Below are 22566 nucleotides of genomic sequence, written 5' to 3' on the forward strand. Positions count from 1 at the left end.
CCACGCATTTTACAGCCTTTGTGGAGAAGTAAAAAAGTACCTTCCTTCATGATCACCCAGTACCCAAGCGTTAAACAGTTCTTCTGAATGTGCCCTTGCCAGTCCCCAACAGGCCCTGTTTCCCCCATTTGTAGCAGTGCTGTATCGGAACCATATCTCTTCTAATGCGATTTATGTCCAACGCCCCAGTTTTCGCTAAGGGTGGCTTGTACTGGGCTATAACTATTGGTTCATCATCTCAGAACAATTTAATCCCCTGCACAAGCCCTGCCTTTATCGGTGCTCTACTCTGACTATATTAGAGTGCCTGGAGACCATGATAATGGCAGCGGTGCGCAGTATGTATCACATAAACATACCATACATGTACGCTTCAGAGAAAACTTCTGACCTAGTGCTCCCTACAGAATAAATGGTCACCAGTTGCTTTGGAGAATTCACTGTGGGAATATTGTTTGTGCACAATTTGGCTCAAAATCACTGGGATTTGAAGTCTGCTATAGCATGAGGCTGCTTCATATTGCACACCAATATAGTAAGCATTAACAAAGTCTTAGGTTATTTTCTGCGAAAAGTCTCATTTAGAGATTTGCCTGTAACCTGAAGGTCAAAGGTCCAACTAGCAGTACATAATTTGATAAATGCACCTGCTACATAAATCAGTCTGTCGCCTGCAAGTCACAGGGTCCATTAACTGTAAGATGGATCCCATGGCTATTTCACCCGATGAACACATTTGTTCAGTTTGAGGGGTCAAGTGCTCCAATTCCAGTTCGGTCATTGTATGAATATAGATTTTATATATATATATATATATATATATAATCTGCTGCAGCCAGATGAGGCATGGGCAGTCTGTGCCATCGACCCGGCCCTGCGCTCTTGGGGGCCCTGCAGCTACATGCTGCCATGAGTACAAGAAGTAACAGGGGCTGGTCTGCTTCCAGCCACAGGGCTTTTCTTTGTGCCTGTTTTAGCAAGGCCATGCTGCCAGCTCCCCACCCCTTTGGGCGCGCTCGTAGAGACAAATACCTCCTGCCCACCTCCCCAGCAGCCCATTGGACTTGTGGTACCTCACAGTTGGGGCTTATCAGGCGTCCATTTAAGAACCTTTTTTTGTTTTAGGACAATGGGCTAAAAACAGGCATTTTGTTCTGAAAGCACATGCGGAAAAATAGTTGCTTCCCAAATCTGTCTTCTTTGAAGACAATTAAAATATGTTGACAAAAAAAGAGTTGTGCACTATCCTGATAGTATTCATATGTCCGCATTTGGTGTTTTTTTTGGGGAGAATGCCACATTTCACTCGCATCATATAAAGCATGCCTTTGTCAAACGATGCAAAAGGTTGCCATTTCACATTGTCTTTTGTTAGGATCAAGACTTGAAAGACCGCATACAAGCCATTCTGTATTTTGTGGAATTGCATTCTGGTATTTGTAGTCTTTAGAATGGGGCCAAAATAACACAACATGTGTACTCTTTTTGTTTAACATATTTATATAAGGATTCCTATATTGCTGCAGTACTTTATGATGTGCATACTTTTCAAGTCCTATTTATAAAACAGTTTTGTTGAAAGGCAAACGTCGTGGTGAGGAGGGGAAAGGATCAGAGGGCAAATGTGTTGTGATGATTTATCAGGTCAATGGATGTGAGAAGAGAGAGGCGGCTGGACTGAAGATATTCGATCTGGCCCTGTGCTGATTTTCAGGGTCCCAAGTTCAGATCACATGTGGGTTGACAGCGTCTGCCCACTTTTTTTCACAGTGCTGCCTCCATCCCCTTTAGGTGTTTTTGAAGCCAGTAAAACGCTTGTTTGCTCAAGTTTTTTAACCCACCAGGATTTGAACCGAATCACCCACAAAACCACAGTGTCTTCAAAGCACACGTCTTGTATTGGTATTTTGCTTTCCATAGAATATTTTAATGTAGATATTTGGGTTAAAAGGGTGCACACCTTCCATACTTATCAGCAGTTTTTTTCCAGGAGTATTGATTCTTTTTGTGAAAGACAATGCTCATTCTTCTATTGGGAAAGGCCAGTTGAAATACATTTGCATATTTCTCTTTAGGATACGTTCAGCCCCTGTGCGTATGTTAATGATCCCCTACACCTTTTTCTGGACTTGAGCCCTATTGATGACATTTGAAGACCCGCAGAATTGCTTATTCTGACTGCCTCAGTACCTTTCCGGTAAATACACATACTTACGATTGCAATATCTTGCAGCAAAATCACTTTGCCCTGTCTGGCCCAGGTTCAATTCCTGCCCATACATCCGTGAAACGTGCAGTCACATTAGGTATGTTTGGATTACTTACCGGTGATCTGCATTTCTCTTTGTCCAGCTCTTACTCTTCCCAGTACTTTTTTTGAGGTACACATATATACAAATGATTCAGCTCACTCAGTCAGCTGCTCCAAAATAAGCCTCACTCCTGATATTGCTACAACTGTAATATTAACAGTTAAAATTCAGTTATTGAACGTCAACTTATTTGATTCCCCCAAGACTCATTTTGACATAATTTTCTGTGATGCAAATAAAGGGGTCCCACACATCTTTTGCTGCCCGGTGCCCTGCAAATCCTAAGGCCGGCCCTGCTGCAGCGCTCTATAGATCTTGCAGTTTGCAGAATTCCAGTTAAATGGCTTGGTGGGTTAATGCCTCTGATGCAGAGATGTGTATGCAACATGCCACTCACAATCCCGGATTACCAGTAACATGCCTCCGTTTTGTGTATGCATGCGTTCTCTAGCGAGCACTGTGCCATTTGCAGACTGGAGGCTCTAATCCCTAGATGGGTCAATGGCTGAATGTGCCAGCTGCACCAATCGTTTGTGTAAACCACAGGGCACAAATTCGATCCCCGTCAAAATAGCTAATTGTGATATCGTGCCGATGTTCGTGGTGTGTGTGCTCCGCGGTTTAAAAGATTGAGCCCAAGGAAGCCTGGCTTAAACGTGTATCCTTCTGAGGTAAATAAAATAACCACCAGGCCACAGTTCAGTCTCTAGTGTTTACTACTCATTACCCAATGTTATGCTTATTATTTAGATGGCCGCGGCAGTTGGCAGCAACATTCTTAAAGTTATGTCTCCTCCAGCCCGCCAGTTAAAGGGAGAGAGATTTTGTGTGGCGAGGCTTTCGTTGAACGCCTCCCCCTGACCCTGGGATGGAAGAAAGCATTGTTCCCTCTGTATGCAGGCTGCCCCCTGGCTCCTGACCCCTGCATTGTTCTGTGTCTAGCGTTGTTTGCAGGCCTCGCTCCCATCGGTAGCAGTGCTGCCTTTAGGCTCCACTTGTTGGGCCGCCCGCCCTTCCTGGCAGCCCCTAGGCTGGCTTGGGGCCTGGGTTGGCCCGGCTCCCGGTGCCGGCTTTGCTGCATTCCGTTGTGTGAGCCGCCTACACGCCTGTGAATCGGGCCCATGCTCTCACTGAGTGGCTGTGTGAGGCATCGGAAGGGCCGCAGCCTCGGACCTGATGTGCCCCGGACGACGCAAGATGCACGTTGCAGCTAATAACCACGCCGGATAAGACCCTCTCCATCCAATGTAAGTCTCCGGCTCGAGAGAGCTTTGATGAGCCTATCCCTGCTGCTCCCCGAGAGCATTTCCGGTGTCCGCAGGGTTGCCTTGGGCCCGTGCCAGTGCCACCTTGCATACTACACATCCAACAGAACAACAAAGCTGCTTCCCTCCTATATCCCGCCCCCCTTTCAGCCCGTCATACGAGCTGTACAAATGATAACAAACAGTGAACATCCCATAACAGGATCACCTGCGTGCGCACGGCTGTGGTGCGGGTGCCTGCTGTTTTACGCCTCCGTATGTGTGAGGACCTGTGCAGGTGCCTCCTGCTGTCGGCACACAGGTGACATAATCCCAGACAGCCACAGGTGCCTGCAGACGTAAGACATGTTGTGCACCCAGCTCCTTCACTCTCCGTCCCGCTTCTTGTGCGTGGGTAACCCATCGTACAAGAGCACCCGAGGAGCGTGTGTCTAAATGACAGCATCCCCCAAGCCCAGAGTTACCCGTAGCAGCAACAGGGCCGCCTTCACAGCGATCGAAGCCTGAGGACCTCTTACCCGGTAAGTGTAAACAGCCATTCGTGAGATGTCTCGGATTTAATGCCAGGTAGCACTTGTGAAACCACAGTTTAATATGCACAGGTGTTTTGTTCAGCTTCAACCCATCCATTTTCCTCCCTGTCAAATATAACAAACGTTCCCACGGGTGAAGTGCGGGAAGGCAGCTAAGCTGCCCTTTGTTAGCTGTGATTTGTTTGGTTCCTTCGTTTTGTATGGGATCTTTTTGGTTGGGTTTCCAAGGCTGTCTCTTTGTGAGGCGGTCACTTTGTATGTGATTATGTATTTGCGTGAGTGCCAGTTCGACTGCGAGATAGTTACTTTCTGTATGTGTGCGTGTTTGAATTTTTAATTGTGCTTGTGAATGTTTTTGACTTTGAAGTGTTTAGGTATATTTCATGTTTGTGGCTCGATGTGTGATGCATGTAGGTCGGTATCATTTTGTAAGTGGCTGTCAGTTTTGTATGCCACGTGTTGGTAGGGTGTCGGTCTGCGTATGCCACTGTATGATGTGCGGAAGGGTTCCAGTTTGCATATTTTTTGTTGGAGTTGTCTTCTATGGGCAAGTGATGTGTTTGGGGTGTTCTGTAGGCAGTAGTGGAAGTGGAAAAAAAGGAACTTGTGGTATTCTGGCTGAATCCAAAAAGGCCAAAAAGGAGGGAGTGGGATGGTCGAAGGAAATAGCTTGGAAGGGGTGGGTGGGTTGCATAGAGTGGGGGTGAGGGGAGTGACCAGGATCTAAACTTTGTCTCAAATAGTTGGATTTCAAGGTCTACAGTAATAATGTCTTATAGAGTTTACTTACAAAAAATACAAATTGCATATAAAGCCACATGACCACATGTAAATGACCCAGGCCCCGGCCGCATGAAATGCGGGACGATAGAGGGTCTGGGAGTTTAGGCGCGGGGTGGGGGGAAACGGCGCGAAAGCATAGGGAGGGGCGTCCGAATGGCGCCACAAGAAACAAAAGCCCAGGAAGGGCAGGAAACAGCACCTGGGAAGGTGCGAATTGTAAGAGCAAGGGGTCAGGGGGGTTACCCGGCCGCCCCCCGGAAGGAACAAAAGGCCGGGGGGTATAAGTAAGCCTGGAAAAGGAGAGGCGGCACAAACCAGGTAAGAGCTCACCTCTCTCGGGTAGGCTCTTGGTACCTGGAGAAGGGGAAGGAAAAACGTTTTGCCACCCAACCCACCTTCAAGAAAAACGGAGGAAGAATGGACTGACCAAGAGAAAGAAAAAAGATAAAAAGAAAGGTACTGTGAATAATAATGTGGGGAATAAAATAGTAAAAATGTTAAAAAAATTTGCGTCACGGTTTCGGGTAAATCGCCCAGGAACCAATGACAAGAAGAGCAGACGGGGGAAGAAAAGCAGGGAAGAGTGGCAGGGGAGTGCATCAGACGAATCAAGCAGTGATGACGAAGAAAGGGATCACCTAAAGGCTTGGGTTAAATGGAGAGGAGTGGTGAGCGAAGAAAGGCAGAGTGGGGTGGGAGGGCAGGGGCAGAACCCAGAGAGGCCCCGGTCCCAGCGCCACAGGGAGCACCAGCTGAGCCCAGGGAAGCCCCGGTCCCGGCACCACAAGGGGCACCAGTAGTCCCGGTGCCGTAAGGAGCACCAATTTTACCGACACCACAAGGTGTACAGGTAGGGCTAAACATAGGGGCAGGGGTCACACCACCGGGGGAAGCACCGGCGGTGGCAGCGGCGGAAAATGAGGGGCCACTCATGATGAAATATGGCAGGCCAACCATGGGTAAAGACGCACAGGGCAGGTCAATGAAAGCGATGGCTTGGTACATAAATGACAAAGTAAAGGAAAAAATCTGGAGGAAGGAATTGATCGATATATTTACATTGTTAGATTGTCAAAAGAGGGGGATGAATGTGGCCCTGGAGGACATGAAAGAGGATGAAAAAAGCTTACTAAAAAAGGGGCCAGTAGTAAGGAACTTTGACAATTGGATGTCGGCCTTCACCATAATGTCTACAATCATATTACAAAAATTCCCGGAAGACGGGGTAGCATTAGTGGCATATCAACAGAGGGTGCTGAAGGTCCACGCAGCATTTGGAGGGGATGCATGGCTGGAGTATGACCATGAGTTCCGAAAGGAGATGGACTGCTTTCCGGATATGGGCTGGGACGAAGAAAACTTTAACCTCTACATTTTTAACGTGCTAAAAGAGAAATGGGATTCCAAGGAGCGGAGCACAGGCGGACAGCAGAGAAGGCAGTACTGGCAGAATGATTACAAAACGGATTATAGATCAAGTGGCAGAAGGTATGAATCCAGCTATGACAAGAATAGAGACCAGAGTTTTCGGAGTAGAAATTATGGGTCACAGAGAGGATGGCAGAGCAGCCTGCCCCCGACAACACAGGATGGGGGCAGTGGGAGCACGGGGATGGCACGAGCGGAACCAGGTCAATGCAGGAGCTTTGAAAAGGGGGTACCATGTAGCTGGGGATGGAAGTGCAAATTCAGCCACAAGTGCGAGAGATGCAAGGGTGACCACAGCAGCTCCACGTGCACAAGGGCCGCGGCGCCAAGCGGCAGAAGAGATGAGACGCGGAAATAAAAACTGGGACAGGAAAGGGCCACGCCGGTAAAAATCGAGAGGATGGAAAGGTGGCTCCGGAAATACCCCGACCAAGAAGCGGCAGAACAGATCAGGCAAGGCTTTAGAGAGGGTTTCAACATCCCGTTTACCGGGCAGGGAGCACATGACATTCCTAGGAATCTAAAATCAGCAAATGAAAACAGGGAGATAGTGACCAGTAAGATCAGGAAGGAAGTAGAACTAGGGAGGGTAGAGGGCCCGTTCACGGCCCTACCATTCGAAGAATTTTTATGTTCACCACTAGGACTGGTGCCGAAAAAAGAAGGGGAATACAGGTTGATACACCACCTGTCCTACCCCCGGGTGCCTCGGTGAACGACGGCATCGCTCAGAGCGAGGCGACAGTATCATATTCAGACTTCGAGGAGGCGGTGGAACTGGTCAGAAAGGCAGGGGAAGGGGCATGGATGGCGAAAGCAGACATTAAATCGGCATTTCGCCTGTTGCCAGTCAACAGCAGATCACAAAGACGGTTATGCATGCATTGGGAGGGGGAATACTTCATCGACAAATGCCTCCCGATGGGGTGTGCCATCTCATGCGCATATTTCGAGAGGGTAAGTTCATTCTTACAACGGGCAGTAACACAGGAGATGAGGGAGTCCATGATGGCGCATTACCTGGACGATTTCCTATTCGTCGGCCCCAAAGGTGCGGATCTATGCAGGACAACCCTGGACAAATACGTAGAAATAACGAGCGAGTGGGGTTTTCCTCTGGCGGAAGAGAAAACGATGGGGCCAACGCAGGTTATCCAATTCCTAGGTATACAAATTGACTCCAACAAGGGGAGGTGTCGGATCCCGGAGGACAAGGTGACGGAGCTGCTGAAGACAATAAAGGAACTACAAGGAAGAAACAAAGCAACAGTGAGAGAATTTCAAGCGCTGGCAGGTAAACTAAACTTCGCAGGAAGAGTCATACCTCAGGGGAAGGTGTTCCAGAGAAGTATCGAGCTGAAAACGAGAGGTGCTACCAAAGGGCACCACAGGGTCAGGCTAGGGGGAGGAATCAAGAGAGATCTGGAAGTATGGGCAGAATTTCTGGAAAACTTCAAGGGGGCGGTAATATGGCGCTCACCGGTGAACGATGAAGGTAAAAGGGTGTTGTTCACTGATGCAGCCGGTGGCTTTGGTTTTGGCGCAATACTGGGGGAAAAAATGGTGTGCAGGCAAGTGGCCAAAATCATGGCAAGTGGCGGAATGGACAAAGAACAGAACGCTGCTGGAGCTCTTCCCGATTTGGGTCACGTTATGCGCATGGAGGGAAGAGCTAGGGAACAAGGAGTTGGCAGTATGGTCAGATAACATGGCGGTGGTGCACGTGTTAAACAAAGGAAGTGCGTCATGCATGATAGTATTAGAATTAATGAGGGCAATCACACTGGAAAGCCTAAAAATGAATACATGCATAAAGGCATATCGCTGGGGAAGAAAATGTGGTGGCTGATGCAATCTCCCGCTTTCAGTGGGAGAAATTCGGGGAGCTGCGACCAGACGCTGACAAGGAAAGAACGCCCACGCCACGGAAGGCATGGGTCCCGTTGGAGGCACTAGAAAGGAAAGCACGGTTGGCCTCAAGGTCGACTCAAAAGAAATGGGGGAAGAAGGAGAAAATAAAGGGTCATCGACAAGCTGACCAGAAATGCCCTGACATCCTATATCAACATGTTAAGCCAAAGGAATGATTGTGGCTTTAATTTTCACATCCTGAATGGTAAACTATAAGTCCCAGAATGCAAGATAATGCCAACCTGAAAAATCTAGTAAATCCCACTGTACTTTCAGTGATTTAAGACATGTAATAACATAAGTTGTGTAATAAACAAAGACAGATATGCAGATTCGTTGTCACAAACTTCCAGCTCGTTATTCATGATGTTGAAAACATTTAATTAGCGACTTAAAGCATCTTAATAATTTTTTTCCATGTCAAGATAGTGGACATCATGGATATACACAAATCTTTAAATTGGCGCTGTGTGTTGCTCATTTTAACTATCACAGATTTGCAAGGTAACTGGTGCTTTGCAAGCTCTTTGAGTTGGGCATGTTCCATCATGCATATGAAAGGCTCTGCCACTGATAAGAGATGTGTTTTCAACCTGAGCACCTTAACGACCGGTGTGTGTGCGTGCGTGCGTGCCTGCCTGCGACACTGGCAGTGCTTGAATGTCCGGCCCGAGCCGATTCTATATTTGGCTCAAAAGAAAGAAAGAGCGTCAAGGCATTTCTTGAGGCTTTGAACTAAAGGTACGCTCTGTAAAAGTTAAAAGAACTAGTGGTATGGCGTACCGATGATTTATATTGCACTTCCATCTCTCTATGTGATTGCTGGGGAAGTGTCCCTTTCTATATCCTGTTTGTTTGACTGGCAGTTTGTATGTAGTTTGACCACACTGCTCTTTTGTGTAAGAATGGCCTATCAGAGGGATTTTCATACCCATGTACAGAGAAGGAATGAGGCTCGCTGTGCAATCTCCTGAGTTGAAATTTTGTCAGGAAGCAGCAGCAACTAGTGATAAGGCAGCAACATGGGCAGGTTAGGGGGAACCAGAAACGGCATATACGATGGGTGGATGGATGGGGAGCTGAATGGAAAGCGGGGATATTGTCATTTCGAGAACGCCAGCGATAGACAGGCTGCTGATGTCAGTGGGCAGGGAAAGCAGGGCTTCTGAAGAACAGGAGAATGAGCTGGAGCTGCCAAAGATCCGTAAGCAGAGGGACCTGACGTCCTGAAGAGGAACAGTGTACAGGAAAAGCTGGAACGTCGGAGGTCCAGATGGGAGGAGCTGTTTAAAAGCCAGAGAATTGTAGTGTGAGGGCAGAGGCCAGACTGATGTAGAGAGAGTGGTGTATAATCGAAGAAACTTGCACATAGATTGTTGTCAGATGGGGAAAAGCAGGAGATAAATGATGGAAGAGTGGCCGCTGCTTAGGGAGAGACAGATACTGTGGAATGAATGGTAAAGAGGTGTTACAGTGCAGACCGGAAAAACGAGTTTATAGAAACTACCTTGAAAGGGTGAGGGATTGTTGAAAACCGGGTGATCAGGAGATGAAATGCAGAGAGAACAAGATCAGCGAAAGGAAGCTGGAAATCAGAGACTTCCATTGAGAAGGGAAAGCAAGCAGAGTAGGAATTGCTAAGAAGAAGAGGGACTCAAGGGAGTTCTGATGGGGTGGAGCCGTGAGAGTCGGAACAGCTAAAGCGCGGGGATGAGCAGAAACTCTTTAGGAGACTATATAACGCAGGACAAACCGGAAATGGTGGGGAAAGTATGCAGCACAAGAGCTACTGTGGTGAGTTCCCCATGCCTATCTCATTTTCTGTGTAATCAAATTGATTGAAAGGGTGCTAAGATCACTTTCTTGTTCAGCACATCATTTGCAATCGGAGGGGCCTCTCTGTGTGAAGGTATTGATGGGGATACAATGTGTTTAGAAAGTCACCTATAGGACACATATAGCCAAGTGTTCTAAAAAGTGACCAGCAATGTTTTAATCGTTTTTTCAGAGCTCCAATTGGTGTATTGCGGCTACAAATTAAAGGGCCAGATTGATCTGCAAACAGGTAGCCATCACTGAAAAGGACAGTTACTTACATTTAAAAAAAAACGTTATACTCATTGTGTTTTAGGTATAAAACATACCATTCACAAACATTTGTCAAAACATCAAATTCAATTCCATAATTATCTTCAAAACAATAAATCCATTAAACACTATCATCATAAAATCATAGACCATATTACGGCAATATTATACGCCGATGATTTGGTGCTTTTGAGCCACACGATAACTGGCATAAAAATCCTATTGGAAAATCTGGTGGATTACACAAGTGATAATGAGCTAGAGCTACATATAGACAAAACTAAGGTAATGCTAGTCATAAAAAAATCAATAGGGTACGAATTGTACTTAGCATAGGACAGATTCAGTATGTCACCCATTACAAATATCTGGGTTTAAATCTGATGCACAATGCCAGCTATGGGAACATCATAAGTACAAAGAGTGCTAAAATCTGATTAATCGTTTCTCTAAAGGAAAAACGGGGTATTCATTAAAAGGGACTTTAATGCTGTATAAGCAACGGCTCTAACCGACCATTTTGTACCGGCTTGAAGGTTTAGAGCTATGTGATTTGGAATGAAGCAGGTTGAGGGTAGGTTCTGGCATAGTATGCAGAGTGTACCTCAAAGTACCCCGATGGAATACTTACATCTAGAGCTTGGGCTACTATAAGTTAAAACAAAGCTTCTTAAATGTAAATGTGAACTATTTATTTGTACCCAGATTACAACTAGAGCTTCCTTGATGGCCCAGATGGCAGGGTATCAGCATGTTGGGACCATGCAAAGGGACAAATATCTGGAAACAGTAAACCAGATATTTGTTAATTTAAATTGGCAACCTGATTTTTCTCGAGGAACTAACTATATAAAACTAAAAAAAGTGTTCTAGCGTAAGTTAAATTAGTGGGATTGGTTGTGTAATTACACCCACTTGGGAACACTACATGGGTACACCCAGGTTTCCCAAGTGGTGCATTGTTTTATGCGCCCTCAACCATACTTGATCTGTCCTGATCCTAAAGTAAGACGATTACATTTGCTCACAAGGATCAACCTACTCCCTGTACTGTCATTTACTGGCGGGTGGCTTAAATTGAGCCAAGAGAACCGCTTCTGTATGATCTGTAAAAACTCAACCAATGTAGAAACGGTGAGACATATTGTCACAGAATGCACGAAACTTGGTCATCTGTATATGCAACACTTGGGTCATTTGGTATATAACTTTGAAACGATCTCGACTGAGGAGTTCTGGACCCGGTGCTTAAATGCAAATTGCACATCGACACTTATTGCTCTGCATCAAATTTGGGCAATTATTAAGACACATTTCCAGTAATGAATTGTGATACAAATAGCTTTGGGGATTGTCTTAGCAAGAAGTTGAATTTTCTTCCTTTTGCAGCTCTTTGTGTGGAACAGCAATGTATTATTTTAGTTCATGAATCTTGTTTTTAGGAATATTAGGATGTGTAGATGTAGATCATTTAATTGAATATGGAAAGAGATGTGCTGTCGTTATGTTGAGCGGTTAACATGATTTTCTTCATTTAGGGATGCATGTATTTATTTTATTTTGTGCATGAGGAATACTGGTTATGTTGTGGCGTGTTTAATATTGGTTATGTTGTAGCAGGCTACAGTATGTAAATGTTTTATAATGTTTTGTGTAAATATACAAAAAAGTCCTATGAACTAAAACGCATATTAAATAAAGAAAATAAAGAAACACACAAATCCATATTCATAATATTCAGTTACTTTTATAGCACATAAGTTATACCTCTGCAGGGCCACTTCAGGCATGGGACTGGGGGTACTGCGGAGAGACACTGCCAGTGAGGAGAAGGAGACCGATCCGAAAAGCATAGGCGATAAGATGATGATCTGTTTCTTGCTATTCCACTGACGTTTCAGTCCTTGGCCTGCCAAGATAATAGAATTCTATTTGGAGCAGGGATTGCTTGAATAGTTCGCAAATGCAATTGAGAGTCTTGGACCGTAGCTGTCATTGTGAAAGCTGACCCCTTCTCCCTCGGCAGTCCTTGTGGCATCCTTACCTTTCCACAACAAAGGCATTGTGTAGCCACGATCAGCACTAGGCTGGAATGCTGTGAGGTGTCTGATTTTAGGAGGTAGTCACACTTTGGAGCTGTGGTTCTTTGGGCTTCACACGGACACACTGGATAGCCGGTGGTGGTAATGGGGTGCATCCTTTACAAGAGAGACTTTGTACATTAATGTTGCCAGCAAGCAGACTAAGTTTATGCCCTGTATTTGAATATTGCATTACTCAATGGATTCATGTGTGTGCATGCATGTTCCAAGAGTTCATAATACATTCTCTTTCTGATTATTGCACAGACTTCTACTATAATTTAGTGTTAACATTATAAAACGAGCATAGATGCTATTAAAGAAGACATTTCAAAAAAGCTCCCTTAATGTCGCTGCATTTTATCCGTTTTTTAAATCCATTATACCAGTTAAAAAAACGGCGACATTTCAAACGCAGATACCTTTTCAAGGCCTATATATCAACACAATAACCATCAAGAGCAAACGTTGAAACAGCTATTTTAGACTGAGCTGACATTTTAAAATACAAATAAAAGTAACCCAACCAATAAGGTCATGTTTTTAGGTCCTTATATGGGGTATTGGCATTCTGTTTCTCTACAGATCTCCATACAGCACCTTTACAAGTGAAAGAGAAAACACTGCTTATAATAAAGCCCAGTAAGTAGTCTGCTTTGCTTTCCACTCTCCACCAGATTGGGATTGTAGAAAACATGTTTTTAGTCTCACTACAACACAGCATTAATTCAGAAGTCTACAGTTAATTTAATGTCAAGTCATTTAATGATTGATTTATCTTATGGACTAACTACATGATGGGCCATAACTTAGCCGAAATATTATTTTAGTGCAGGCAACAATCCTCAACACATCAGTCCATGAATTAGTGAAATTGGGTCATCACAGAACTGCTTTTGAAATTCAGTGACAGATTCTTAGCACCAGTAGTGCAACATTATGGTCATGTACTTGTAATACAATGCATGTCTTAAGTACGATTACCGCATTTATTGGAAAAGATCCGTTATTTTGGCAATTTTAGATGTGACAAAATACTCACACGAGAACCAATATTGGGTGTTGAAGCAATGAAGTCCTTGTGCATGAGCTCAGTCTGTTGTTTTTCTCAGAGCAGTATGATTCTAATTGTGGCATTGAATACATCAAATGATTTAGCACAACAATGGATTGGAAATTGCTAGGTGTAAGCAGTATGTTTTGATATATATATATATATATATATATATCAATTAGCTCAATAGCCTTTATTCTCGTCGTATGAAACAATTGAAATCCAGAGTTGTACTAGAAATGTGCGCTCTTTTGGAGGTTAGCCTGACTGTTTGGCCTTAGCACCCATTGGCGAATGGAGGAGCTTTAAGTACTTCTTTTGAATGGCAGAGGTATTGGCTTTTCAGTGATCGAAGGTGAACTTCTGATTTTGAGCACACCAGCGGTCATTGATTCATACATGTCGGTTCTCGATTTGCGCTTGCATACCTTTAGTGCACAAAACTTTGCAGATAATAGCAAACTGGTATTCTTCCCTTGAGGACGAACTGTACACCAGGTATTACTTTGGGTTGAATGGTAACATTAGTCTTGTTTGGAGGCGATGTAACCCATGTCCCTTTATCCTCCTATGCTTCCTTGATTGTATTGATAGCGCACACGTTTCTTTGTTTACCTTCAAAGATACTTGCTGTTGGATACTAAATTTGCAAATTTTAATCTACACTAAAGGAATGATACCATCGAGATACCTCTGCCCCAAGAGGCACGTATCCCATCTGTAGGTGTCGCCCACGTCTGTGATGTATACACATAGCTGTACCTAAAGGCAAGAGCATGTCTGGCTGAGTTCCAAATGCCTTCTGGTAGAATTGAGCTGAGTTTCTATGCAGACGATTTTCATAACATTTTGTATTTAGATTTCTATTTATTGGTGACAGCAGAAGGTGTTTACACAGAAAACATCCCACAAAGACGAAGTATTACGGTAGTAATTGCATTGTTGGGTGCTGTACAGTATGGGAGAAAGGGGAACAGTAACCAGTGGGAAGCGTAGCATAAAATATTCGCATGCAGACAGACTCTGAGACTCGGTGGACAGTCACAGAACCAGACCAGGGCTGTATCGAGAATTGGGGTTTGGGCAAAACGAGGCCTGGGGTGTTTGGGGAAGTGGATGGGATGCAAGCCCAGCACCTGCTCAGAGATGTTTCAAGATGGGAGGTGTAGGTACAGGAGACCAGAAGCAGCCTAGGATTGTGTGTGTGGGTGCAGGTGATTCAGAGCTCAGAACTGCAGAGGGGCTTGGGAAGAGTCTAGATTTGTATTTGTATTTTATTAGAGCTTATATAGTGCTTTTATCCAAAGCACTGCACAACATTTTAAAACAGTACAAAAAAATGAGAAAAATAGGGAGGATCAAATATCAGTTCGGAAAGCTATCAATCAAGGACAGTGAAGAAGATGATTTTTCAAGGAGACCCAAAAAAGAGAATAAACACTGATAGAACGAAGAGATGGAGGAAGAGTGTTCCAATGCAGAAGAGCAAGAAGCTGGAAAGAACGAAAACGAGACTGAGCACAGGGTGGACGAGGAACAGTGAACTTAAAAATACAAAGAATGAAGGGAACTCGGAGTATAAAAGGACAGGAGAGCACTGAGATAGTCTGGAGCTAACCCATAGAGAGATTTAAAGACTAAGCAAAGAAAATGGAATTTAAGTTGAGAATGAAAAGGTAACCATCCAAGAGATGCAAGTGATGCGGAAATAGAGACACAATAGGAGAAAAGGCAGAGTAAATGAACAGAAGAGTGGTATATGGATTTCAAAGGAGCCAGACGAGAGGAAGGAAGACGAAAGAGCAAAACAGAGCAATAGAAAAGCAGAGAAAAAATGAGAAGAAATAAGCAGTTTTGTTGCATGGAAGGTAAGAAAAGAACGAAATTTACGACTATTATACAAATTAAAACGGAAAGACTGGGATGTGAGAGAAATATGATGGGTAATAGAAAGATTGGAATCCAGATAGACCAAGATTTCACACAGTAGGAGAAATAGAGGGGGTAGTGGGCGGAAAAGAAATCGATGGTGGAGGAGAAAAAGAGTTGGCAGGGAAGAATAGAACCCCTGTTTTCCTGGTGTTCAAAGTGAGAAAGTGCGTTGACATCCAAGATTTAATAGCGGTAAGACAAGAAGAAAGAGTGGGGTAAATTTCAGGTGTGAAAGATGAGAAAGATAGAAAAAGTTATGTGTCATCAGCATAGAAATGATAAGAGATGCCAAAAGAAGTAATCACAGGAGCAAGTATTGGAGTATAAGTAAAAATATAAATGGACCGAAGACAGAACCTTGGGGAACACTGCGCCCGAGGGGGGGTGGTAAGGAAGTGTTCCCACCTCACGAGACAGAAAAAGTTCTGTTACAAAGATAATAGAAGAACCAAGAAAGAACAGAACCCCTGAAACCAAAAGATGAGAGAGAGTCAAGAAGTAAAGTGTGATCAACAGTGTCGAAAGCAGCTGATACATGAAGAAGAATAAGAAAAGAAGACTGTTTAGAGTGACGAGCAGACAGATCTAACCAGGGTGAATGGCAGTAGTAATCGGCAACAGCATAGCATAGCAGAGTTACTAATTCCTACTGAGATGAATAGGTGCGTTGCTTTTGGGTGGCATCTTGCTGTGAGTTTGTTTTAGGAGAATGAGTGGGCCAACAGGCTGCCCATATTCAGCTGCCCTTCGGTGGTGGTATGGGTGAGGGTTGCTTTAGTCCTGACCGTGATGAAGAGGAGGCTGGTGACTTGGGGCAGGTGTGTCGCCAGGTAAAGCCAAGAGGTGGGGGGGCATGTTGGAATGTTTCACTGATTGCAGGCCAGGTGTAGGGCCACATGGTAGGCCGCCTTGGAGGGTCTGAGGCAGATATTGATACCCAGATAAAGTATGGCACACAGAAGGCCACTAGCTGCATGACATGACAGCTTCTTTCCTGATGACCTTGGTGGTTATTGGTGGATTAGACCAGTCCCATTTGCAGCCTGCCCACTGGGGACTCAGGGGTACTGGGTGAATCTTGCCTCTCCCACCCCACCCCACCCATTCCACATGTATCTGTACTTGAATATTGTGGAAGCTGTTTAGGATGCTCCATATGCTACGCGCAGTGTTATTGCAGGCGGCTTAGCCATGCCTGGGCCAGATGATGGTCAGGTACACACCCAACAAAGAGGTGGGAGCGTGTTTTTCTAGAAGGTGAGGGTTGATTCAGGAATGTAAATCTCTGATACTGTGGAATTTGGAGCCATAGGAAGAGTTTGCATAAATGCCTTTGAGACCGTGTGCATCATTGAACAATTTTCATGGAGAAAGTTTCCTTGTGACAGATGCACAGTAATTTGCTAAACACAGGGAGTCAATCTAATAGCTGAGATGCTATCTTTCCAGACCCGACCCTCTTTCTAGCTGTTGCTCACATTTCACTCTTGAGACTTTTTGCTTTTGCTGCATAGGCAGTCTAAGCCACCTAATAAGCCAAAACTGTAGTGGTGAGATTTTAGGGCTACGGGATTGCCTGGAGAGGAGGAGATACCATGGTATAGTGCAGAGGTATACTTCAAATACAGTGCCACCCACTGCACAGCTTTTAAAATACCCATGGGGTACCCTGCACACTACTAACCTATTCCCACCAACAACAAAAAAAACTCAATGAGGGTTTCTTTACCATGTTGTAAAGGATCTCCTCCAGGATCTGGCTTGCACTGGCAGCAAGGCTGTGTGAGGTGCAGCGGATTGAAATTAAGCACAATGTTGTGGGGTCAGGTGTGTATAGCATTTCACATATTCGGGTCATTTGCGTAGCAGAATGAAGGTTTTCGCAGAGGTGTTGTCTCTGTTCACTCCGTTTTCAAAGCTCAAAAGAGCGGGATGCTGCCAGACACTGCCCTCGCCACTAACCGGGTCCAGTGTTCTGTCCTCTCCACAAGAGAGGCATGAGAGAAGCTGATGGAGGTGGCACACTTTGGTTAAGAGAACCAGTCACAGAAGCAAGAATAGTGGTGAACAAATCAGAGGTTGGGGGGAGGGCAAGACAAATTGTCTTGCCCTCCCCCCAACCTCTTTTGCCTTGCATTTAATTAAACCAACAAGAATGCAAAGACTTAACTAAATACCCCAACTAAAATCCACACCCTGTGGAAAGAACACAGAAAATTCAGAACTTGTATGGAATAGCACTCTGGGTACATGAGCAGGGGTGATCAGGCAAGCAAGTGCTGTAATATCATTGATCAACTAATTTCTTTTATGAAAATGATTTGAAAAGGGCTTTTTAAGTCACCATGACCCCAAAATCGGACCCAGGGGGACAGAGCCCCTTAACATTACCTTGTTCTCTGTCTAGGGTGGTTTGAAAGCATTGAACTAGGCTTTTCAGTGCTTTCTTTGCAGTCAAACTATTCTTGATCCAGGTGTCGGGTCTGTGGCGACAGGGAGGGGGGGGGCGCTGTGCAGTTAGTCAGCGTTATATGCAATGCGGATCTACATGATCCGACCGCGGCTGATTTTCCCGCGGCCGGAAAGTTCGCATGAGAAATGTGCAAACCACAAAAGGTTTGCACATTTCCCATGCGAACACACGTTAAAAACCCCTACATACTCACACCCCCACCCACACCCCTAACACACCCCCAACAAAAACAAACCCTACTTACCTTTTTCTTCACGCTGAGTCCCTGTGGCGCCAGTTCCCTTTCACTTCTGTGATCGGGAACCGATGCTGCAGGGTCCTTTTTTTTTTTTTTTTTTTTTTTTTTTGGGAGCTGCAGGGGTTTCCCCCACAACCCTGCTCACTATACTCTAAAGTACAGTGAGCGGGATGTTGCGGGGGACACCCCTCGCAGTCTTTCTTTTTTTACCTACAATGCTACCACTCCTTTCTTTCTCCTTGCCTTGATTCCTTCCCTCCACTCCCTACTACCCCACTCTCACTCTTTCCCCTCTCTCCTGCTTCTCCTCCCCTCCTCTCCTCTTCCTCACATTCCCACTGCTCTTCACTCCCTAAACCCTCCAGTTTAATTGCTCTTCTTACTTGTTTGTTGATTGATTCATACTGTAATTTGCTTCTACCATTATATTGTTTGTTTTTTGTACCAAGTTGTTCAATTGTGCATCGCTTTGGCGTAAAGCGTTATATAAACAAATAAATAAAAATACAAAAATACAAACTTTTGGTGTTTGAACCTTTGGTGGTAACATTGTTCGGGTTTTTTGTACATTCGAATCTTTAGATTCTGTAAAAACGTACAAACCCTGCAATGCAGCGCGAAGGGTCCAACAGGCGTGGATCGGTGTTTCAGACTATGCTACTGCAGAGGTGAGTTGGCACGTGTCACGATGGATTCCCGCAGTTCTAATTGGTGGTCTGGTTCTGGTGAGGTCCTGCAGGTTCGATGCACTGCTCAAAGAAGGAGCAAGTTCAAGGCTTCTGCAGCAGTGAGACAGTGATGGAGTCGAGGCAACGATGAGCACTGCTGATGCAATGCAGCATCAAGCTAATTCAAAGATGCAAGCAGGGGCTTGACAATGCAGAGTGACAAAAGCAACAGTGTGGGGCCTGTGATGGTGAACTGTCTTTGAGCGTGGTCGAAGTAATTGGAATGCAGCTTGATGCATTGAAACTGGATTCCAGGCTGCTTTGGGCATCTTCAGGTTGCTGCGGGTCCCAATCCAGGCACCCCTGGATAAGGTGAATCCTTCTGATGTACTCCCAATGCAGGGTGCTTGTCTCGCTTGCACGTACAGGGGTTCCTATAACACCAGTGTCAGGATCCTGTATGCACTGGAGCAGCAGTGAAGCTTTGTCCCAGCAATTCACCCCTAGTGTGCCCTATGTATGATTAGGGAGCATAGCTTCCTTCTGCCTTGGATAGCACCTGTCTTCACCTCTATAGCTGAGGATTTTGAAAAGGACTGCACTCCCAACACTGATCCAGAGATGTATTCTTATAGGTATCCAGAAATGAATCGAGGAAGGAGTGGGAGAAACCCTTCCTTATAAAGGCTCAATTTCACTTTGGAGTGGGCAAAAGCAAAGGTGCTCTCCAGTCCCTTTTGCTTCAACAAGTGACCCAGGCCTTCTTGTATCATACCCAGAGTGCCTTGTCCTAATGAAAATGGAGTTAATGGGTAGGAAAAGAGATGGTGGTACCCATTGTCAGGTCCACCTGGCCCTCTCTGGCAACTCTAACTCTACTCCCTTCCCAATCCTGCTGACTTCAAAACCCCTTTGGTGCCCAACACAGTGATGTGAGGCTTGCCTTTGTTTATGCAACTGCCCTTTAAATCCGAGTTCCAGGAGATTTCCTGGTGAGAGCTCCTATGCCTGAGGGGATGTCGTACCCTTCCTTCTGGGGAATCGAAGGAAGGCAGAATCCTGTGTATTGTCTCCCTTGGAGCAGTGGAGACAGCCAGGTGAGATTTGAATCTACATCACCTTGACATCACTGATCTCCGCTCGCATGGTTGACCCTTTTCTGATGTCTAATTGTTAAGGCTTTAATAATGTCACCATACCACAACCAGGTGTTGTTTATTTTTAGAGATTGCCCTGCCACCAGAGGGATACGTTAACAGTTATGATATTTGGAATCCAGGGTGCAGAAGTTAAAATGCCACAACTGGCTGCAGTGACTTTAAATCACTGCTGTCAAGAATGTACATATGACCTTTGAACCTGTTCTATGCCACTGAAGAGCAGGTGCTGCAGTTGTCAGGAGGCTACTGCAGCAAGGGCATATGTATGCACTATGCTTTTGGCATGGAATTGTTTTAATGAAAGGTGGGGTGCCTTTAGCTGACCTCATTTTCAGAAACAGACCTGCATCATTTTATTTAATAAAAATCGAAAAGCCCTCACCATGGCATGCTGTCCCAGTTAGGCTCAGTACTCTATTCCAGCAGTGCTTCTTTCTGAAATTCACTAATTTGCCTTGGAGATATGATGAGCAGGTAAGAGATCTTGATCACACGTGCTGCAATTCTTTTTAAAAATAAAAAAGCTTGCTCACGAGTGAACTGATTTTGATGGGGTCGCGTTGGACCTAATTCCCTAATCTCCAATGCCAGCAACAGAACTATTGGAGGTGTATACTTGGGGGGGAAAAAGGAGAGCCATTCTATGGTCTTTCACATATGTTCAGGCCATCCCTCGGGTGCACTACCCGCAAAGCATGGCCGCACTGCGGCTTGTATGGCCAGAGGTAGTGTACTCAGGGCAAGCCTGTATACCTGATGAAATTAGATCATTAAAAATGAAATTTGCTGAAAGAAGGTTATTAAAGGTAAAGTTGTGCATAAAGAACGAAAAGCAAATCTGAGAGTAAAAGCTGTATACATTGACTGAAACAAAATTTGATTTGATAAAGTTACAATGAAAAACCCCCAAATCATTACACTTTTCCAGTTAAGGTAGCTAGGTAATGCTACAGATTGGGTAACTAAATGCTATGGCTTCATAATGCGATAGTTGGATTCTGGTGTCATGATAAATCATGATGCCTAATGTCACCAGCACTGAAGAGTACATTATTAGACCATAATAAAAAAAGTTGGATGTTGTTTTATTTTCTGCATTAAAATCTGAGTTTCCCATTTAATGTAATTCCCAAATCAGCAAAATGGTTGTAGGGGGAGGAGGGCTGATGTGACATAAAATAGCCTCCTAATTGAGCTAACTCTACATATTTCCCTAGACCTTTTTATGCTTTGCTACGACTTCTAATGATTTGTTATGCCCTGTTATGCATTTATCATGCCTTGTCTAGGCTATGTTATGCCTTGCTAAATGTGGCTTCATTGTTTGAGGCCATTGCGGACATGGTTACAGTTCTACTTTTATCTTACACTATACTCCTCCCAGGTGCCCTGCTGTGATTCTATCCACTAGGATTTGCTCCCAGTATCGGACTGTAATTTTGCTCATGTGTTTATCTGTGACAAATCAACTTCGGGGCACCAGTGGCCCAGGGATGAATGTCGGTTTCTAAACCATCAATCAGCCCCACACCTCTAGTACACAAGAAGGGATCGGAACAGGTAGGAAACGCAAGCAAATTATAAACTTCCTTGTCCAACTTTGGTAACGTGGACAGAACAGCAGGCTTATCTCTGAAAGGTGGCGGATTGTTGGTTAGTTGTAACTAGGGCTGTACCGAACTTCGGCTTCGAGTCCCTATTCTGCCGAAGTTCGGCTGAAATACAGCTATCCGGCTTCGGCAGAATAGTTTCTGTTTAGGGACTCGAAGCCGAAGTCCACTTTCTATGATTAGCTGCCCTCTCCCTGTTTGGGAGATGACAGCCAATCATAGAATGTTTGACAGTGTTCAGGCTGCAGAAGCCAAACAAGCTGTTTGCCTATTGGCTTCTGCAGTCTGACCACAGAGGAACCAGCCTAACGTGTTGAAATAGGAAGCGAGGGAAGGGAACAGTTCTTCCCTTCCCTCACTTCCTATGCCAGCACCCGGACCCAATCACCAGGTAAGTGACCCGACTCCCCCCCCCCCCCCATACCCCCTCATCACGGTGAGGCTGCGGGGCCTCAGGGAACCCCCGCGGCCTCACCGCAATAATGTTCTGTTTGTCGGGCCACCGGTGCAAAGCCGGTGGCCCGACGTTTATTTTGCATTGGGGGGCCGCTCCTACAGGAGCGGCCCCCCCAGACTCATGAGGCCGCCGGGGCACTTTGCCGACCCCGGCGGCCTCGGTGCCCCCCATCCCCCTCACCACGGTGAGGCCGCGGGGCCTCAGGGAACCCCCGCGGCCTCACCGCAATAATGTTCAATTTGTCGGGCCACCGGTGCAAAGCCGGTGGCCCGACGTTTATTTTGCATTGGGGGGCCGCTCCTACAGGAGCGGCCCCCCCAGACTCATGAGGCCGCCGGGGCACTTTGCCGACCCCGGCGGCCTCGGTGCCCCCCATCCCCCTCACCGCAATAATGTTCTGTTTGTCGGGCCACCGGTGCAAAGCCGGTGGCCCGACGTTTATTTTGCATTGGGGGGCCGCTCCTACAGGAGCGGCCCCCCCAGACTCATGAGGCCGCCGGGGCACTTTGCCGACCCCGGCGGCCTCGGTGCCCCCCATCCCCCTCACCACGGTGAGGCCGCGGGGCCTCAGGG

The 22566-nt window shown here is 45.6% G+C and overlaps 1 protein-coding gene across 7 annotated transcripts in view; it reads left to right on the forward strand.

The window, feature by feature from the left end:
• Window positions 1-22566, forward strand: part of RASAL2 (RAS protein activator like 2) — a 1332618-nt gene that overhangs the window by 649520 nt on the left and 660532 nt on the right. The window contains exon 1 of one of the 7 annotated variants that reach the window (XM_069641164.1): window positions 3437-3559. The exons of 5 other annotated variants lie outside the window; for them this stretch is intronic. The gene's annotated coding sequence lies outside the window, so the exon portion shown is untranslated. Of the gene's footprint in view, window positions 1-3436; window positions 3560-3665; window positions 4099-22566 lie in introns of those variants that run through there. One more of the 7 variants, XM_069641163.1, reaches the window with a different exon arrangement.

This window comes from Ambystoma mexicanum, chromosome 1q (genome assembly GCF_040938575.1).
Source record: "Ambystoma mexicanum isolate Mex_15411 chromosome 1q, UKY_AmexF1_1, whole genome shotgun sequence".
Taxonomy (NCBI): Eukaryota; Metazoa; Chordata; class Amphibia; order Caudata; family Ambystomatidae; genus Ambystoma; species Ambystoma mexicanum.